The following is a 21,297-nucleotide window of genomic DNA, read 5'->3' on the forward strand; positions in this document are numbered from 1 at the left end:
GCAGGGTGGCCTCTGGACAGAGGCATCTATGGCCACCAGCTGAGCGGAGCCTTGTGGGCTTATGCACTCCTCATCCAAATAGACTTCCTGCCACAACCCTGACACAGCTCACAGAGGCAGGTGCTTAAAGCCTGAATTCCAGTTTATTCATTTCAAATGAGAGATATAATTGCCCCCATTTCAGGGAGCAGAGCTATAGAGAGCCAGGGTCTACCTAGGTCATCTGTCAGCCCCTGAAACTTATTCTTTTTCCACGCCCCCCCCACCTTCAGTTGAGGCGCTGAGAGTAACACCCAAGAAAAGAAGTCAAGAACAAGATTTTACTCAAGTAAAATTTATATTTACTTGAGTATAGGTTAGGTTGACTGTTTTCAAGGGTGCCAGGCCAGCAGAAAGTGGCTGGTGTGCTCAGCTCTCTGGTGTAATAGGTGACATTCTTGCTCAGATTTCCTTTTCACGGTTGTTGAACTGAGATTGCCGTTGATGGCAAAGTGTTGTTCTGTTTTCTCTGATTTATCTGGTTAGATCTCAGAGCAGCTGAGTGTGTGCTGAGAAGGGCTAGTTTAATCATCCCAGTGCCACGTGGAGAATGTCTGGAACTCTCACAGACATGGGGCGCAGGCAAACCCCAGTACCAAGAAAACCAATGGCAACAACAAACACTCTTTTCAAGCAGAATTGGGAAATTTACTTGCCAGAATTTATCCTGGGACTAGAAGGGTGGACTTGGTGCACAAGGTTCTGGAGTCTGACATGCCTTAGTTCCAACTGCATCCCCAGTGCTCGATGGTTTTGCGTCTTCAGTGATTCATGCTAATGCCTTACAGCTCATTTTGCTTGTCAGTAAAATGGGACAGGATCAGGTCTCTTTCACAGCTGCTGTGAGATCTTGTAGCTGGGATTAAAGGCTGACATTGATACCCAGCAGGAGCTACCTGAGCCAGCAATTGGGCCCCCAAGGTGGGCTTCCTCTTGGGTATTGATTCACTGGTATTGATGCCCAGCTATTATCTGTTGCTTGGTTTTCAGGCACAAAGCTGAGATGCTAACAAGGTCATAGACCGTGGCTCCCCCATGCGTGTTAGGATCAGGAGGAGTCAAGCCCTGGTATCCTCCTTGGTGCAATGTTGGTGGGCAGCTAGGTGGGAACAGATAGTTGTGTTGGGGGCATTTTGAGTGCTTGGATCCTTCAGGTGGCTGGAGAAGCTGGGTGAGGCTGAAACGTGGACTGTTCCATGCTTCTCCCCACTGGCGGTGATTTTTGAGGTTGGCTGAAGCTGGAATGCTCCTCGAGGAGGCAAACAAAGGCCAGGATGTCATGTGATGCTGGCCTGCAGCATCTGTTGTTCCATGTCAGGATTGGCTTGTCTGCTATGACACTGGCCTGTTCTCCAGCTAGAAGTAATGTTCTCTATCATGGGCAGGGTATGATTGCAAAAAGGAGGAGCTCAGCAGAGGCACCTGGCTGGCTCAGTCGCTTAAGCGTTCGACTCTTGGTTTCAGCTCAGGTCACGATTTCACAGTTCATGAGTTCAAGCCCCACATTAGGCTCCACACTCCTGCTTGGAATTCTTTCTCTCTTCCTCTCTCTCTGCCCCTCTCCTGCTCACTCTCTCTGTCTCTCTCTCAAAGTAAATAAGTCAACTTCAAAATTTTTTTAAAAAGGGGGGGAACTCAACTTTTCTGTGCTTTGAAAGGCCATGGTCAGCCTAGGACAAGCCCTGACTACGGAGTGGGCCATAGGACATGCTGCAGTGGACTCTGATAGGGGCTGGTTGGGAAGGGACTGTGTGATGCCCGTAGCTGGGACCTGGGCTGATGTCCACCAAGGGCATCCTGGACACCGGGAGGCGTTTGGCCTCAGGGAGTCCCTGGGCAGGGAAGGTGACCCAATGTGGGGTTGTGTACATGAGAATTCTGTGCCAACATGGGTTGCGGACATGATGTCAAGTCCCCATTCTCAGACCCGACAGGGATGTAGGAGAGCACAGTCAGAGACACGTTCTGGAGCAGAAAGGCGGGGCTGCTCTCTGGGGTTGCTTCCCCGGAAGATCATCAGGGAGAGAGCAGTGCCCCGGGCTCCTCACAGACTATGTTAGTGTGGCCCTAGCATTCACCAGAAGGCCGGGCGCAAGGATTACCGCTCTGAACCTCACTGTTCTCCTTTGTAAAATGGACGTAGTAAAGCTCACCGACACAGAGCAGTTACACGGCAAGTGGTGCTTCTGCTTTCATTAGCTAGGTGAGCGGAGCCAGGTCCTGGGGTTGACCTATGGGTTACAACAAAAGTGGCCTCAATAGAAGCTTCTCCTCTAATGTGACGGAAGGAAGTTGATGGATATCCTTTTCTCAATTTTTGAATTTTTATGACTCTGAAAGCAAGACCTAAAAAGGTCTAACCTCATTTAACTCGGAAGCATGTGTTCGCTGGGGGCAGGAGCTCCTAGAAGCACGTTTTCCTGTTGCAAATGTGTTCTTTGGCCGTGGCATGGAGTGAAGTGGCTCTACCTCTCAGAGTTTGCTGCAAAGAGCTGCAGGACCCCCGGGGGCTCTGCCATCCGAATGAAGCGTAGAACCAAGGCCGGGCAAGTGGGCAAGTCTCCAGATGATCAGATCCAGGGCCCAAATAATAACAGCAGTAATAGCACACCAGCAATAAACTAAACTCCCTCTTAGGTGGTGCTGGGCTCTATTCTAAACACTTTACAAATTTTAACTCATTTAATCCTTGTAACCACTCATTCAGCCAATGCCTGTATTATCTCATTTAAAGTGAGGAAATTGAAGCACAGAGAGCTTGAGTATGTTGCTCAAGGTCACCAAACTGGAAACTGGGGGAACTGGGATTCAAACGGGAGGCACAGTGGCCCAGTGGGCCCCTTGTGGAGACGTTTGCAGAGGGGGCAGAAGGGAAGTAACAGGAAAGGCTGCTCCACTGGGCTGGGTGGCCACGCAGCCAACTGGACTTTTCCTTCAACGGTGGGTCTAGGTGAGACTCTGAAATGCTGTCCTGGTAGCTCTCCTCACTCCTGCCTTCATCTCTAGCCCTCAAAGCTCTTGGCTCAGCACAGAGCTCCACGGGGTGTTCTAAAAAGTTAGCTGCATAAAGACAGCCCCAGCAGTGGCTGTGCATCAGGCATGCTTTGGTCGCTAACAGGAGAATGTCACTGAAAATGTCCCAACTGCTGTGAGGTTTGGCCCAACTGCTGTGAGGTGGGCCAGGCCTTTGGAATCTGCTCCAGGATGGTTTCCGGAGTTGCTCCTCTGCTCCCTGGCTCCTCCTTCCACATGTTGGAGGCCAGGAAAGTAGGTTGACAGAACGGCTTTGTCTCCTGTCTTGGAGATCTTGGGTGGTGAGTGGAGTATAAGTGACACAGGAAGTGGAGAGAAGCCCCAGACAGAGACGCGCAGGCTTGGAGTGCCACACAGCTTTGATTTGAGAGTCATATAACAATTACAAGGTGTTTGTTTGTTTATGCCATTCATGTTTCGTGCTCTGGGCCAGGCATTCTTCTCTCCCTCTCCCTCTCCCCTGCCTCTCTTTTTTGTGCCTACAATAAACATGGAGGCATTGTGCTGTTATTATCTCCATTCTGTAGATGGGCAAATGGACTCTTGGAAAGGTAAATTAGTGAATGTGCTCAAGGCCACACAGACAGGCAGCAGTAGAGCTGTGCTTAAACCCGGCCCCGAGCACTCCTGTGCCCTGCCTCCTGCTGTCTAGACCATCCCTGACTCCATTTTGCCCACCAAGTAGGGCCTGATTCCACAGAGCAGGTGTCAGTGCCCAGGGCTCATTTTCTGGGGTGGGGGTTGTGGGGGAGAACGGGAAACATAGGATCTGAGGTCTAATTGGCAGAGAGGGCTTGGCCACCTGCATCGGGCCGGGGAAACTGTATTTCCAGACGTTGTTCCTAGATGGTTTAATTGACCTGCCAACAAGTATTTATTGGCGCAGCGGCTCAGCAGAAGAGGCTGGCAGCCAGCCAAGGCTTCTGGTATTGATGAAGGCCAGAGAGAGTTTTATACCGAGATGAGTACAAGGACACCATCCCCTTGCCAGAGCCATCCTCCAGTCTGCACTGAACTCGCCACCTTCCTGCTCAACTCCCATGTGTCTCTCCCAGGTGACATGGTCCTCAGTCTCCCTGACATTGAGACTCAGCTCCTCTTTGCTCCTGACCCAGGGCCAGACCTGGTCTCCCCTTCGCCCTCTGTCATATCATTGTGCCCTGACCCCAGCTCACCCCCAACCCTCAGCCCAGGCTGTCCCCTGTGTACTCATTCAGCACCTAGTGTCCCTCATCTGCTTCATTTACTTATCCACATGTGTGCCTTCTTTCCTTAAGTAGATATGAAATAAGTTCCTTAGGACGAGGGACCGTGACCCAGGAGGCATGCGTGGGGAAGCCATAGAGACTTAAAAATATGTATGTATTTACTTATGTTTGTCTTTTTAATGTTTATTCACTTTTGAGAGAGAGAGACAGACAGAGTGGTGAGCAGGGGAGGGGCAGAGAGAGAGGGAGAGGGCAGAGAGAGAGGGAGAGGGAGGCACAGAATTGAAAGGAGGCTTCAGGCTCTGAGCTGTCAGCACAGGGCCCGATGAGGGGCTCAAACTCATGAACCATGAGATCTTGACCTGAGCCCAATCGATGCTTAACTGACTGAGCAACCCAGGTGCCCCTGCATTTACTTTTGAAAGGCAAACTGAAATATAAACATGACAATGGAACACCCCTCTCCCCTACACCCATCAGCTCCCCAGCTCCTCTCCCTGCTGGCAACCTCCCTTAACAGTTTCTCGAGTTTCCTTCCAGAATTTTATGACAGAGAATTTTTACATGAGTGTGATCATGCTGTAAACATTGTTCTGCATCTCACTTCCCCCTTAATAGATCTTGACGATGATTTAATATGATTAATGTAGAGCTGCCTCATTCTTTATTAACAGCTGTATGGAGTTTCTTGGTATGGTTGTCTCATAATTTAATAATTCAGACCCCTGGTTTTTGACATTAAGGCAGTTTCCAATCTTTGAGAATGATCATTTGATTCCGATTTAAGTTTCATTTCTGCCTCCTGGCCAATTAACATCCTCGAGCCATTGTTTTCCCATCTGTGCAGTGGGAATAATCGTATGTACCTTTGCATCATTGCTGCATGAGAAATGATGCAGAAACAAAGCATGGTCCAGCATGTGGCTCCTAGGTGTGTGTGCTGCAGGGGGCTGTGGGTATTACTGTGCTTACCCTGCATGACCGATTGGACCATGTCCAGTGCTGAACTCATCCTGGACACTTGATGAATCTTGTGAATGATTTGGCTTCTTGTTTAAGATATAGTAGAATGACACTAATTTGCTGTTACGGAGGCTTCAGACAGTACTGGACTCAGATCATTTGAGTCGCATAATCTGGTCCTTTCATAGGGTGAATGTCAGTGCGGTAAGTCACTGGGTCCCTTACCTGCACAGAGCGGGTCCACAATGAGCGTGGCTTGCTCTTCTGTTGTTGCCACTGCCGCTGCTGAAGGTGGTGGTTCTGGGAGGAAGGGACTGCATCTCAGCCTTCTCGGCCACCTGCTGTTGCACCCCCTTGGAACTGAGGACATAGTAGGTGCTCAGTAAGTACACGTGAATATACTGGCCTCCTACCACCCAGCGCAGCTTTTCTTTTCTCTGCTGCAGTGGGACCTGAGTCACAGTTAGCTGGAACAGAGGGAGGCTGGCTATGAGAGGCCGCCCTCTTGAAGCCTGACCCTAGAGTGACCCATTCCCGCCTCTCATTGTGTGTGGAGCACAGCACATCTGTCCCCACACTCAGGCCAGGCGAAGGCTGCACTATGGGCTGAGCAACTCAATTCAGAATCTTGACATTCAGAAAGTGGCCCCTGCCCTTTGTTTTCCACAAAAAGGAACAGACTTTGAGCTGAAAAAAAGCTTTTGCTCAGACACCGTGGCCTGCTGTGAGTGGGGGTTTTTCACATTTGAACAGCGGTGGGTAGGTTCACTCTAGGAAAGTCCTGCCTGTAGGAAGGGGGCTCTGGAGCTCAGGCTCAGTCAGGAGAGTGTCACCATGGGCCGGGTTGCAGTTACACACGGGGCACTGCAAACAATGCGTGCCTGCCATCTTCCTTTCAGAGGGCGTCAGTGTGGCCTCGTGGGACAAGCTAGGGCTCACTCCTGACTGGGCTGCTCATTAGCTGTGACCCTGAGCAAGTCACTTCACTTCAGAGCCTCAGTTTCCTTATCTATAATAGTAATAGAAACATACCATGCTACAAGTTGTCATGTGGATGGTATATACAAAGTAAGTGGGCTAGTGCCTGACACATAGTAGATACTGGAAAAAGTAGGTTTCACAATTGCGGATTATGACAATTGCAGCTCCCATAGATTGGTAAAATTACTGTTAGAGTTATTAAATGTGGAAATACTCATTGGTATTGAATTTTGGTCCACGGGGCGCCTGGGTGGCTCAGTGGGTTAAGCGTCCGACTTCGGCTCAGGTCGTGATCTCATGGTTTGTGAGTTCGAGACCTGTGTTGGGCTCTGTGCTGACAGCTCAGAGCCTGGAGCCTGCTTCAGATTCTGTGTCTTCCTCTCTCTCTGCCCCTCCCCTACTCGATCTCGATCTTTCTTTCTCTCTTTCTCTCAAAAATAAACATTAAAAAAAATATTTCAGTCCACATTGTGCAATCTGAGGGATTTCACATAAGGGAGTATGTTGGTTTGGGGAGGTTTTTGACTCTTTTATCTTTAAGATACTTGGTGGAAATGCCACCTGAGGTTCAAAGACCACTGTGAGTTTGTCGCAAATGAGCTGGGAGTGTTTAGCCTTCCTTGTGAGCAGTTTCAAAGGTTTCCGGCTAAGTGTCTGGTTTAAGCATTTTGTAGTTCCCGGTGGCAACTTGGTTGGTGAACGAGTGTTCAGCAAGGATGTCCAAATAAGTGACCCCCTTGCCAGCTGTGCCCCACATGCGTATTCAGTGGGGGTGAGCTGCTGAGGTGGTGGGCCCGAGGGGCAGCATCTGCCAGAGAACAGATGGTCAGTAGGTCCGGCTGTGGGCCAGCCCCTGCTGGACCTTTGGAGGAAAGGGAAGGGGGAGTAGGTGGCCAGTCTCCACTCTTCGGGAGCTGGCAGGAGGGTGAAGGCAGGCCCCAGGCATTATAACTGGAACAGATGCCATCCAGCAGCCAGTGCCAGACCCCCACTTTACAGGTGGGAGCTGAATGGACCAGAGAGCTGGGAGGACGTGCCCAAGGTCACCAACTAATTAGCCTAAAACCCAGACTGCCAATCCCCCTTGAAAATGCACCTCGCTGGAAACAAGAGAGTGAGAATCCAATGCAATTTGTGAGCTCATCTTGAAAAACCCTGACATAGATGACAGAGGACATAGGAGTTCAAGAGGAGAATGATGCCTTCCTAGAAGCAGCCTTTGCAGTTTGAGCAAAGTTGAAACCCTCCATGGCTTCCCAGTGCCTCCTACATGTCAGAGACCCTGTCCCTGCCCCTCTCAGACCATAGAGCAGGGAGTTCAGCCCAGAGACCAGAGACCCACCGGTCCCTTCATTTATGATGAGCTGGGCATAAGTTTCCTAACTTCTCAGTTTCTCAGTATTCTCATCTGTAAAGTGGGTCTGATGATGGCACTCACCCCATAGACTTGTGGTCAGCAGTGCTTCTCAAACCTTAACGTGCATTCAGGTCAGCTGGAGATCTTGTTAAATGAGGTTCTGACTTAAGAGGTGTGGGCCATGCCCGGGATTCTGCATGTCTGACAAGCCTCTAGGTGATGCTCATGCAGCTGCATGTTGAGGGCAGGGCACAAGATAAGACTTCCACATGAATGGCTTGTCCCTTACTTCCACCGTCCTCACTCTGATCATGCAGCCAAGCCAACCTGCTTATTCCTCTGCGCCTTGGTCTATGCTGACCTCTTTGTTGGAACTGGCCTGTTCCTCAGGCCCGCCCCCCTCCCCTCATCAAAGCCCAGTGTTAGCGAGACAGGCTCTGCCCACTGCCCCTCCTGCCTGGCTGACGTGAGGGTAGTTCCTGTGCCTTGCCCCCCCGACACTCCCCAGCCTTCCGATGTCCACCTGTGCCTCAGCATAGTTCCTTCATTTCCCATCCAGCCCCATTTTCCTCTTGTTCTCATCCCCCCCAACCACTGTGTGACCCAGTTTACCTGTCCTGGAACCCCAATTCACACAGCTGCCAGCAACGTATACACAGGTAAATCCGTGAATTTTCCATGAGGGCAACTTTGTTTGGGAAAAGATTACTGCAAATAGAAACGGCTCTTTGTTAAACAGTTATTGAGCACCTACAAAAGTCCACATACTGCTTGGCGCTGCTCATGCATCACATCGTCTTATTTAGACCCCCCCCCCCAGCCCCATACAAATGCTAGAAAGTGCCCTGTGTACATTCGCTCATCAAATCCCCACAGATGAGAAGGTACTGTTGCCCCGCTTCCCACAAGAGGAGCCTGAGGCCAAGGGAGACGGAGAGCCCGCCCACAGCACAAGCTTGGAGGCAGCCGTTTGCACGGGAATCCAGGCCGCCAACCCCAGCACCCCCACCTCTAACCTCCAGGCCGCACGGGGTCACGGCGAGCCTTCCTTCAGCTTTGCTGGTGGTCTCGAGCCTTAGCAGAAGAGTTTACTGAAGCTGGCATCGGCAGACCCACTGCCACCGCATTTAAGCCCCCTAAATACAGGACATCCGGACTGTGTTCATTCCCACCTGTGCCCGTGGGAGCGGTGCTGACGCGGAGTGGGTGGTGCAGTGGTAGCGATGAACGGAGTAAGCAGATTTGCAGGACGGTGTTGAAACGACAGCCTGCCAGACTGGCAGCAGCATTTGTTTGCCGCGGTCGGGGAGCCAGCTGACCCTCCCAGTCGTGTCCCTTGGTTAAGGCAAGGGGGCAGTTAGCATGAGTTACAGCCCAGCCCAGACACTAATAAGGCTGCTTGTCTGAGGCCTTCCATAATTCAAGCTAAGCCTGTCCCGTTTAAGGGCCGTTCTTCATTGCATCTTCCAAGACTTGATGCCTCCTTAATGATTTATTTGCTTGGGATGAAATTAAGCCGAGACAGCGTGAGCTTGGAAAATACTGCCGGGCTGGTTCTCCCCAGTTCTTCATCCTTAGTGGTGGCCGCTTCTCTACACAGAGCTGTGAGCCCCGCTTTGTGACCTACCTGCTGGGAGCCCTGGGGGGCACGGGCGGCCCTGCCATGACCCTCTGGGGCCACACCTGATGAGGCACCTGGTGCCTCTCATCTTTCCCACCTCCCAGGCTGGCGACCCCCCTGGGGAGCAGCAAGGGGTGGGAGGTGCCAGCAAAGACATCGCTGTCTTGGCTTTGGAGCCATTTAAGTAGAAGGGCTTGAGGTGATCCATTTGGAGCTATGGCCGTGTTCCAGATCTTGCCCTATTTGTTGATGTTTCTCCCTCAAAATGCATTTCATGAGAGAGTCCCAGGGTGAGAGTGGGTTTGCTTCTGGTGTTTAGTGAGGTGGATGACAGATCTCTGCCTGAGTCTGGGCCTTGCTAGGAGGGGCATGTGGGATCCGGTTTATCTCCCTAAGTGTGGCTGCCTCTGTGGGGAGGGGCCGGAGATATGGCCAACGGCCACTCACGTGGAGGCCGGGTGCCGAGTGAGGGTGGGAGTTTAGTCCAGCTCCTTTGGAGTTGCCTCAGGAAAGGGGTGAGTGTGAGGGTGTGTGAGGACTGAGTGGTCCAGGAACGGGAGTGTGCTCATGTACCTCACTGCTGCCTCAACGGGTTGAGTGTCAGTGTTGGGTGCCTGAGTTTGGAGAGGCTGCTTTACTCCCCTTGTTGCCTCCTGGGGTGTCCCAAGGGGTGTCGGAGTCGATCGGTCCATCGTGTGGAAGTTCTGCCCCGAATCAGTCCCTCAGCCAGGGCTCCAGGAGGTGGAACATACCTGTGTGTGCCACTTCTGCACCTTTGGGATGGCCGAGGTGCAGTCTCAGGACGTCTGGAGCCACTGCTTTTCTCCCCGTCGACAGAGACTAGGTCGCCCCCTTTGCCCTCGTGTCCTCAGCATCTGGCATATGGTGGGTTCTCAGTGACCTCTGTTGAATGAATGACTAAATAACCGAGGGTCCATGTGGCAGGGTGAAAAACCATTGCAGGTTTGGGTGGAGGACAAGGCCCAGGGAAGAGCACATTCCTCCTACAGCATCTGCACAAAAGCCTTTACAAGCTTCCTGTTGAAACTTCGGGGAACGGAATCCTAAGAAGTTTCCAATTAGCCAGGAATAGTAAATTAAAATTAGTCGCACTCTGCCCACAGCCAGTAATTTGATCTTGGTGTAAATAAGCCGTTGCTCTTCGCTCAACCGCATGCCGTCCTGCAGGGGCCAGTCCGTCCCGCGGTGTAAGGAGGTGATTTATCTTTTCACTCAGTGTTTGTGAAGGGCCTGACCTGTGCTGACCTGGGCCGGGAGCCGGGCTGCAGTGGTGAGCAGGGGAGGCGGGCGGGCTTTCCACTCTCCGTGGAGCCACAGTCTGCTGGAGAGCCATGGTCACAATAAGAGAGGCTTTTTATCACTCAGCTTATCAGTCAGTGACTATTTTTTAAAACATCTCCTGTGTGCCAGGCACTGGGGGTACTGTGATGGCAATTTAGGAGAAAAGGCAGAAACAGAAAAAAACAAATAAATGCTGTGATAAATCCAGACATAGAAAATTGTGGTTAAATGAGCAAAACAGGGGACCATGATGGGCAGGGGTGTCTCCATATGCTGCTGCTGGGGATGGGCCCTGGAGGTATCTATGGTAAGGTGGAGGCAGCCCTGGGAACATCTGGGGAAGAGTGAGTTGGTGGGCACCAGGCGGCAAGTCTGTGGCCAACAGGGCAGCCAGCAAGGCCGGGTGTGGTGCAGGGGAGAGCAAGGGCTGGGAGACATAGGGGTTGGCAGAGGCAGGACTTGGGGGCCTGCAGCCCGTGGCATTTCCTCCCATCCTACAGACTCAGATGATTCACTGTTTTTTAAAAAGTCATAAACAACCTTATTTTAAAGAAGCAATATTTAAAGTTCCTTTTCCACTGGGACATGTCTCCTGGTTCTACCAAATGACACGCTGTTGGACGTTTGGTGAAGGTAGCTTTGTTTGAGGTGGGTATTGCCATTTCCATTTTTACAGATGAGTTGATTGAGGCCCAGAAAATTTGGGAGCCTTGCCCAGGTCGCACTGTGAGTGGGAAAGCTGATTTGAACTCCATCTTTCATTTTTCCACATTGTCACTGCTCAAGAGGCGGATCCTAGGGGTGTGTGTGTGTGTGAGCATGACAGGGCTCCGTGGGTCTACTAAGAGCCATCTGGCAGTCCAAATGAAGGCCCCAGAGAAGGGGCCTCTCCAGAGCAGGGAAGCCCATGGGGACCTGGGTAAGTCTCACCCCACACTGTTCTTTTGTTCCTCCAGGCTGTTGAGGGTGCTGTGGCTGGTGATTTGTGGTTCACAGTCGTCTTCCCTATCTGGGTGGTGGGTGGGTGACCCAGGGCTTGGAGCCACCACTGTGGCCAAGGTCTGGGCCAGCCACTGTTCACTGTGCTTCTGCTCCTCCGTGTCCTTGGCTGCACCCTGGGAAGGGGGACACCTGGGTGGGTTCTGGGCAGGTAGGCTCTGCCTTCCCTTCTGTCCCCTGGCATGATGGAGCTCCAGGGATGGGACAGATGTCTTTTGGCTTAGGCGCTTGTCACCTCCAGGCCGGGTGAGCCACCCAGGAGGGACATGGCAGGTGGAGGACTTTGTTTCCATTTTGGATGACACCGTCAGCTTCCCTCAGTTATTCAAGGCGTTGTGGCAAAATGGATTGTTGAGATATGTGAGTTGAAAAAACATTTTCAGGCTGAAGTAACTTGATTTACCTAGAGTCTGGTGTTGGGTGGAAAAGAGAAGGAGGAGTTAAGTCCTGGAAAAAAAATGCTAGATTTGGAGCCAAAAAAGCTGGTTCAACCCATTCCACCTTGGCCATCAGCTCTGTGTGACGTCGGGCAAGTTACCTCACCTTTCTGTGCCTTTATTTCTCTACTACTGGAAGGAGGGGATTGGACAAGATGACCTCAAAGCATCTCCATTGTTCTGTTTTGCTATCTAGTGTTGAGACACTATCTGCACATGATGACAAATATTTTACACTGCTGTGCTGTTCAGTACAGCAGCCGCTAGCCTCATGCAGCTGCTTGGATTTGAGTTTCAGTTAATGAAAATTAAAGTTAAACATTCAGTGCTTCAGTTGCACCAGCCGCATTCAAGTGCTCCATAGCAACATGTCGGTGGTGGCTACCATATTGGATGGGTACATGCAGAGCATTTCCATCGTCACACAAAGTTCTTGTGGTCAGCGCTGCTTTCAAGCCCCTGGGGAGGACTGGGGAACATAATAGAGGGGTGCAGGCCTCTGTTCCCATTCTGGAACTATTCTGGGGCCAGTGCCAAGAGGGGGGTCAGCTTTCCCCTGGGCCTGGCTTGAGCAAGGTGGGTGTAGGAAGAAGATTCAGCACAGATGCCCATCCAGGGAGTGTTGGGCACAACCAGGAAGGAAACCTTAGAGAATGTCAAAGGTCCTGGGTGAGGAGAGCCAGGAGGGGGCCAGTGACAGAGGTATGCAAGGAATGCCAAAGAGGAGGGCCTGGGGACAGCAGGGGCCAGGAGCCCCTGGGGAGGGGCGGCTGCCGCAAGGAAGAAACAGGTCTGGACACCTGGGTTCAAGATCCGAGAGCAGCCATCACCCACCCCCAGGTCTGTGTCCTTGGGCAAGTTTCTGAGCCCATGGAGCCTCCACTTCCTTTTGGGTGAAAGGGGAGGAAGAAGAAACGAAGGTTTTGATGGAGATGAAATAAAATCAGGCTCTTGAAAGCCCACTGTCAATGGTACGGCCAAATCATGTTAGAGAGTGCTTCACAGAGCACTGTTGACGATTTGTGTTGACTTGTAATCACAGACGGGCTTCAGTTGTGATTTTAAGGACCTGAGGTGTCTGTCCTGTCTTTCCAACTGGATTGTAGGCTCTTTCGAGAAGGGGACCAGCCCGTTCTTCCGGTGTCTCCTTAGCCCCGAATACTCGGGCACTTTCCCTTTGCTCAGTTGAATGGAACAGGGCCGGTGGCCACCATGTGGGGGGCCATGCTGGCTTGTCCTCTTTGCTCCTGACCCGGTGGCCTTTCACCAACACCTAGCCATGCTCTGAGAGTTGTTGAACACTCTCCTTGTCCCTGACACATAGGCACATCTGGCTAGGTCTGGTTGTCATTTTCTGAACCCATGGCCCATCTCAGGCTCTGACCCCAGCCCCACTGTGTGTAAACAAATCAAGGGCAGAGGTCAAAGGCCAGAGCTGGGCTTTGCCAGTACCTCGCACATTCTCTTGGCAGGAAGCAGCCTGGTGTCTGGTTTCATCATGTAGGCCCCCGCCCCACGCAGAAATCAGCTTTTTGTCTGCATTCCTAGCTGGGAGGTGACATTTCTGGCCGGCTTGTCAATGATGGATTGCCTGCTACACACCAGCCCTGGGTAGGTTCATTGCTCAGGTCTGGCTCTGGCTTTTCATGAAGTCTGCACCATGGGCATGCAGAACACAGAGAGGGGAGCTCGAATCCCACCAGAGCCACCTTTCCTGCCACAGAACTGGTACGCTTCCCAAAAAAAGTGGCAACGAAGATAAGTCAAAGAACCATTTGATAAACATCTCCCAGCCCCAAACAAGTGTTTTACACATATATGCATCCCATCCTTTTGGCCCTGTGTGGGTCATATTAATATCCCCATTTCATGGATGAGGAAACTGAGGCTGCTAGAAGCTAAAAGGTTGCAGGGCCAGAACTGGAATTGGAACCTTATCTGTCTGACTCCAAGTTCAAAGGCTCCCTTTCAAGAGGTCCAGAAGGCCTCCTTTCTTGCTCCTGGCATCTTTCCTCTGATCATGATGAGCTGTAGCAGAGTTTTTAAACCATCTGATATGCCCTGTAGCATCCTTGTTTTCCTTGCTTAGCCTCAACTTGACGATCTGAACTTCTCTAGATGTGTGTTTAAGGCCAGGTTTTGCAGAGCTGTGTGACCTAGGCCAGCCGCAGGACCCCCTCACCCCCTGAGCCTCAGGTGTCCTCACTAGACAGTGGGGACACCATACGTATCCAAGGAGCTAGAGGGATGGAGTGCCCCAGTCCATGGGAACTGTGCTCTGTGGTTTTTCTGTTGTCCCCTTGCTACCCACCCACCCCCTACCCCAAATAGAACCCTGGATGGTGCCCCTCTTATTCAGGAAATGTCCACCACAAGACATAGGACAGGCATCGGCCCCACTCGGGCCCCATTTTCTCAGCCTCTTGTCAGGAGGGAGGCCTGGGGAGCAGGGGCCCTCATTGTGCCCCTTTCTCTAGGCCACCCCAAGGCTATGCGCCCTGTGTGTGGCCTCCCTCTGCAGAGCCCGCGTATCAGAACTTCCATCGCAAAAGTATGGCCCCAAAATAAATAAACATTAAAAAAACAAGAGTATGGCCCCCAGTCCTGAGACCAGGCAAATTTCACCCCCACACTTTTGCTTATGCTGTGCCCCCTGACTGGAGGCCAGCCCACCTCTCCGTCTGCCTAAAGGTATCCTTTCTCACAGGTCAGAGAGATGCCAACTTCATTTTTAAAGTCCTCTTTAGTGATCTCAGTCTGGAGTAACAACATTCTGTACCATTGGAGCACATCTGGGTGGATAGTAGGGGCCTGCAGGGTTTGTAACCCAGAAAAGATGAAGGCACAACCACCTTCCTGGTGACACATCTTCGGACGTTGTTCTCTGTGGCTCCTCCTTGCTGGACTCTGGCCCCTGTCACCTCTCCCTCCACTAACTCGAGAACCTCTGGAGGCCCTTCAGGGCATAGGGGAAAGGCTCTGAATTGGGCAGAAAGCCCGAGCTTGAATCCTAGCTCTGCCCTTCCAAACCGCGGGACTCTGCACTTTCGCTTTGTTCCCATCATCTGTAAAATGTGGCTAATAACGGCTCTGCTGGAGGGTGACAGAGAGGCCAATGAGCCTGCCAGCATGAAAAGCCTAGCACAGTGCACAAGGCCTGGCATCACTGGATGGAGCTCAGGTGGCTGTTTCTTCTCCCAACAGTAACAGCATGTGATATACTCCCAGGTGGATAGTGGGCATGCAATAAAGACTTCTTAGTTCTTTTCAATCTTGCTTTTATAATGTTGCTCTATTAAATGCAACCTGAGGCACTCCAAGGCCCAGAGCAGAAGCACAGTGCTTGCTCAGCCTTCCAGGGAGCCTCTGCCTGGCCCTTCCATCCTCCTCCCTGACACCCCTGCCCTGGCCCCTCTTTGCCCTCCTCTCCATGCCGCCTGGGCGACTGCAGTAGCCTATAAATCAAGCCTGTCCCTGGAGACCTCTGACCCAAACCAGATGGCCCTACATCGCCAGCACGGAGTAACCCAGCTTCCAACAATGCTTGACCCCTCCCGTGCCTGACCCAGGGCCTTAGAGCTCCTTTACGCAGCTGCCCTGTCAATCAGTCCCAATCCATGATCCAGGCTCTAGCTGGGGGCCATGACCTCTCAGAGACACTTAGGGACTGCCTTGGAGACATTCCATTAAAGCCATATAAAGATCTCTGGAAGGTTTGTGCTGCCTGCTTTGCCACACCAGGCCAGGGAATAGCCTGGCTCAATAGCTCCAGAGCTGGCGTGCTCTGTGCAATTTTCAACCCCTCCTTCAGGAAGCTTTCCCTGACTACAGCAGTTACTGTAACTTCTATGGCATAGAATGTCTGACGGCCCCAGGCACTCACTCATATATTGTTCATTCATTCTGCATTTACTGTGCTTCCTTTGCCTGGGCCCACTGGGAAGCTTGGACGTTGCCCTTACCACCCGGTGTACCCAGAGACAGCTATGGATATAGAGTATTACAGGACAAGGTGTTAGGAGCTACAGTGGAGCAGGAGACCCAGAGCACTGTGAGAACTTAGAGGTGGGTGTACTATAACCTAGGAATCTAGGACAGTTTCCCAGGGAGGAGGACTGAAGCTGAGTTTTGAAGGATGAGTTGGTGTTTGCCAAATGAAGGTGGGTGTGTTTCAGACAGAGGAACAGCATGTGGCAGGGGCAGGCATGGGGTGTGAAGTAGCTTGATAGATTCAGGACCTACAAACTGGAGAGCAGCTGGAAGTCTACCTGGGGAATAAAGCGGGGCTAGTGGTGTATTGGGATGAAATAGGTCTGGCTGTGTGTGGCCAAAAATTGCTGCTAATATAGGCTTAAACAAGAAGAGAGATCCATTTCTCTCTCATTTAAGGTAAATCAGGAAGCAGGCAGTCCAAGGATATTGTGAGCCTCCGTGAGGTGATCAGTGCCCCAGGTTCCTTTTGCCTGCTACTCTACCTCATCAGCTTGTGACTTCTATTCCCAAAGGTACCATATGGTACAGAATGGCTGCCAGAGCTCCAGCTTTTGCACGCACACTTCGGGCAGTAGGACCAAAGGAGAGGTGAAGGAGGGCACACTCTTTCCTTTAAAAAGATGTCTCAGAAATACCATACCATGCTTCTGCTTATAGCTCAATGGTCAATATGTTATCACATACCACTCGTGGCTGCAAGGAAGATGAGAAAGGTAGCTCAGGTCAGTAGGTGCTGCCTGTAATACTGTTCTGTGAAGGATCCTGAGGCCCTACCTTGCCTTTGTGGGAAAGAAGGCGGCTCAGTTAATAATGCCTCCCTTCATTGTGGGCATGGAGCCAATTAGCACGCATTCCCGTGTTTGTCTTGTTGGTTCACAGCCAGAAGGTCCTCTCCCCAGGGATTCCCATGGTGTTTTGGTGCACTTCCTGCAAATAGAGCCAAGCGCATGGCCAGTCAGTCTCCAAAGCCCCAAAGCTGAGCTGAATTAAGGCAAAGGGTTTCTTGGTGTTCTGCAGTCTGATTTCGTTTCTGATCTACCACCTCCTTAAGGCATCCATTGCCCTTCCCTAAGCCGGGATTTGCGCAGAATGGGCTGTGCAGTGAGAGCATGGACTAGGAGGACAAGAAAGAAATACAATGTCACTAAACAGCTGCAGCCTCATTCCTCAGTGAGGAGAACTTCGAGAATGCAATAATACAGAAAGAATTTGAAGGAAGTTTTGAGCCATTTTATTTTCACAGCTGGAAATGGATTGTCTCTTGGTTTAATTTCATACCTGCCATGTGCCAGAGCCCCCTTTGCTCAGCTGTGAAATGGGACTAATACTACCTACCTTGAGAGGCTGTTTGGAGACTCACATGAAATAAGAGAGGGCAAAGCAGGGAAGAGACACCGAGGATGGCAGATGGGAGCCTAGGCTCTGGCCTCCAACTGCCTGGGTTCCAATCCTGACTCTGCTACTGGTTACTGTGTGACCTTGCATATGTTACTTAACTTCTCTGTGCCTTGGTTTCATTATGTGAAATGGGAATGATAATAATAATAATAGTACCTACCTTGCAAAGCTGTTGGAAGGCTCACCCGTATGATAATGTACAGAAAGGGCTTAAAGCCTGGCACGTGATGTGTGCGTGTAAGAGGTTACAGCTGCAAAACGCACCGTCTTTGGGTAATTGCTCCTCTTCGCCATTTCCTTGTTTGTGAGATAAGGATAACATGACCTCCCTTGCAGCCTGAGGATTAGTGACAGAATAACTGTCAAGCGACACGTAGGACACCTGACGAGTCAGAACTATGGTAAAGATTATAATAATGATACCTTGTCCCAGGCTCTGTCAACAGCTCCTTTACCTAAAAACACTATAGATGTAGGCTGCTGTTAAGGTTCCTCCTGGGGCAGCTGAGGCCTAAGGGCTGGCCCAAGGTCACCCAGCTGCTGAGACATGAAGCTGAGGTTTGACTTCCTGGGTGAACTGACCCGGAGCCTGCGCTGTCCTCTTGGGAACGTCAAGAGGAGCAGGCCCTGGGATTAAGAGGGGAAGGGCTGGGGGTGGAGGACTCCCAGAGTTTCAGGAACAGCTGCCCCTGAGGTGATGCACAACCGAGGACCAGGGCTTCTGAGCTGCTGTAGTCGGATTTGCACGCGGGACCTTGACCCTAGCTCAGAGGACGAGCTCCTGGGACCTGCCTCTGAGGTGGGCTGTCCTTGCCGCATGTGGCTGGCAGTTTGGCCGGCAGCAGCCGGGTGACAGGCATGGAAGGCGGTGGGGCTGGGCTGAGGCAGGCCTGGATCTCTCAGCCGCATTAAGACCCTAGCTGCAGGCAGTGGGATCCAAGGGAGGGGCTGGAGGGGCACCAAGAAAGCCACATTTTTGGAGGATTCGCAGTACATGGAGGGATGGCAGACACTGTGGACTTTGCGCAGACAAGATTGGAGAGTGGAGCGGGAGCAGGCCACAGGGGGAGGTCACTCAGGAGACAGACCCAGCAGGAGGCGAAAAGCCTATGGTGTGCCGGTGGAGCCCCGGTGTCTGGGTCCCAACGATGTCAGGACCTGTGACAGCTGCTTTATCCGATGATCTTGTTTGATCCTCAGAGTCCTGGGAAGCGAGTGTGACGTACCCATTTTCCAGATGAGGAAGCAGAGGCTCAGGAGGTGAAATGGCTTGCCTGAGGTTGCACAGCCAGGGAGCAGCAGAGCTGGACCTGGGCCCAGAGCCGAGTACCAAGGTCGGGGCCCTGCTCTCTGCCTTGCCCACCTAGGCTGCCGTGGGCAGGGGGAGAGGCAGAGTGGGACGGGGAGCGGCAGGTGAGGAGTTGCTGCCTTGTCTATGGCAGGAGTGGGCATGGTGGGACCCTTCTGTGTTTACAACCTTAAAGAATAGACTTTTCTTTAGGACGCAAAAGTTTGGTTGTGCTCAGTGAGCAGGAAAATGGAAGTGACCCTGGAGCAGAGATTTAAAGCCCTGTTGGCCGTTTAGGCAGCACTGTGTTTAATAGCTTGGGACCACAGTGTCAGAGTGATAAATCCACTGTGCACCGAGAGGTGGGGAGCTGGCCTCCTGGGGTCTCCCTGCTCTCTGAGTTCCACCAGGACCCAAAACTCCTTCCAATCTGTCTTGGAAATGGACCCGGCCCTGGACCAGAGAGGCTGTTAGCACCAGCTTCAAAAGGTGACGTTGCCAGTATTACGCGGGAAACACAAAGAGGGCGCAAAGTGATACATATGTAAGTCCACAAGTACGAAACTAATGTAAGTACACACTATAAAAACTAATGCTAGAAGGCTACACTCCAAACAGGTTATCTATCCAAGGTTACTTCTAGGCAGGAGGAGAGGTAGATTTCCTGTTTCTTTGTGCTCAATGTCCCTTACAAATCAACACACACACAGGGATATAAAAAGTGCTCTCCATCCATCCCCATTTCCTAGCAGATTCTTGGGGTGCCCATGCTTCATCCCCCCAGCCCACTGGGTTTCAGAGCCACTGTGGTGGGCGTTCCCAGGGCCCGTCACTTTGGCACTGTGCTGGCTTCCGTCCGCTCTGCTCTGTGCTGAGCTGCAGCGGCCCCTCAGCTGGGTGCAGCTACCACTTGGACGTACCCGTGGGGGGTACCCCTCAACTACTGTGAGGAGGGGGGCCAGGGGATAAATGCCTCCAGCCCCCAGGACAGCTTTGAAGCATGACTGAGGGTTGCTCAGAGGGACCTGAGAGAATAAGCCCAGGTGCCCCCATCTGTGTGAGCTCATTAGCATACCCTTTCTTGGGGCTTCTGGGTTCAGCTGGTTAAGTGTCTGGCTCTTGGTTCTGGCTCAGGTCATGATCTCACGGTTCATGAGTTCGAGCCCCGCATTGAGCTCTGCGCTGTCATTGTGGAACCTGCTTGGGATTCTCTCTCCTTCTCGCTGTGGCCCTCCCCTGCTTGTGCTCTCTCTGTCTCTCTCAAATAAACTTTAAAAAACAAAACCATACCTTTTCTTGTCTTCCTCCCTTCCCTGTTGTACTCTGCCCTTTCCCTCATATTTTCGGACATCACGTCCCCCCCCCCCCCGAAACTACCTGCTCCCCTCATCTCAGGGGAGCCCCAACCAAGAAAAGCCCACACTGACCAATTTCTGGAAGAGCTCCTCAGATGTCTTCTAGCACATCTGTATCCACAGCTAAATACTGATGTGTGCACTTGCTTTTTCACAAAGCACAAACGGGACCAGACCGTACTTACCATTCTGCAACTTGCTTCCTTTGTGACTCAGTGGAACACTGCAGTGGGATTTCAGGTGCCGGTGTGTGCACTTAGCAGCCCTTCCTGGCGACCTTGATCCTGCTTATTGTGGACACCCAGGTCCCCCAGGACGGGACCAATCCCAGCTAGAGGTTACTGGTCCTCAAGGAAGGGGAGCGTGTGACAAATCCTTGTCCTCATCCAGTAGGTCCGTATTCACTGTCCAAGCACTGGCTGAGCCTTGTCCGCTTCCCCCAGGCCAGATCCTGGCTGGGCTTTGCAGCTGCAAAGATAGGCCTGCATGGTCCAGCCCATTTGCCCAGCAAAAATGGAACAGTCCAGTAAGAGCTGCAGGTTTCCACAGACCTCAGAAAGCGGAGAAAGGGCGCCGAGGGGGCACAGATAGCAGATAAGGTAGGTCTCTGCAGAGGAAGGGACCTCTGAGTCCTGAAACCTGGGTGTTTGCCAAGTGGGGTAGAGCCCAAAGGAGCGAGGCAGGCTGAGGTGTGGAGGTGAGAGAGAGGGTGTGGGGGGGGGGGGTAGGACAGGGAGCAGATGTGGTATTTCTCATGCCTCGGCCTGACATTTTCCTCGACTGCAATGGATTCTTTTATCACGACTTTCACAAGCAGGCCTGTGTCTGCCAGCAGCCTTAGGGTCAGGAACAAAGGAGATGATGGACGCATTTGGACAGAAGCCCTTACCTCATTCTTTGGGGACTTTGTCAAAAGCCAGTTATCTTTGAAAAAGCAATTTTCAGGGATTTCACAGAAATTGTTCCAGAATTTGTGAGTGTTGACAGCTCTGTCACTAATCAGCTGGGTGACCTTGGGAAAGTCACTTTAGAGACTGCTTTGGAATTGGCTCTATTTGCTTTTTTGAAAGCAGCTGACCAAATGAGTGTACCCATTGTGTGTGGGTGGGGGAGGTGATGGGAACATTCATGAATACTTGTCTGAGGTGACGCTGGCTACCTACTCCTTTTTCAGCTCCTGCCCCCCCATCCAGACTGCTTGTAAAGCAAGGGGTAAACAGAACAGTTCTCCTCTCTCTCTCTTTCTCTCCCCCTGCCTCCTTGCCTACTCCCCAGATTGGGAATACACATTAGGGTCAGCCCAGAATTTAAAACCCCAGCTCT

At 51.8% G+C, this 21,297-nt stretch overlaps 1 protein-coding gene across 1 annotated transcript in view; it reads left to right on the forward strand.

Annotated features, from left to right (window-relative positions):
- SPSB4 (splA/ryanodine receptor domain and SOCS box containing 4) overlaps positions 1–21,297 on the forward strand; it is an 80,943-nt gene that overhangs the window by 17,520 nt on the left and 42,126 nt on the right. The window lies entirely within an intron of this gene.

This window comes from Puma concolor, chromosome C2 (assembly GCF_028749965.1).
Source record: "Puma concolor isolate L17-30 chromosome C2, mPumCon1.1.hap2, whole genome shotgun sequence".
Lineage (NCBI taxonomy): Eukaryota > Metazoa > Chordata > Mammalia > Carnivora > Felidae > Puma > Puma concolor.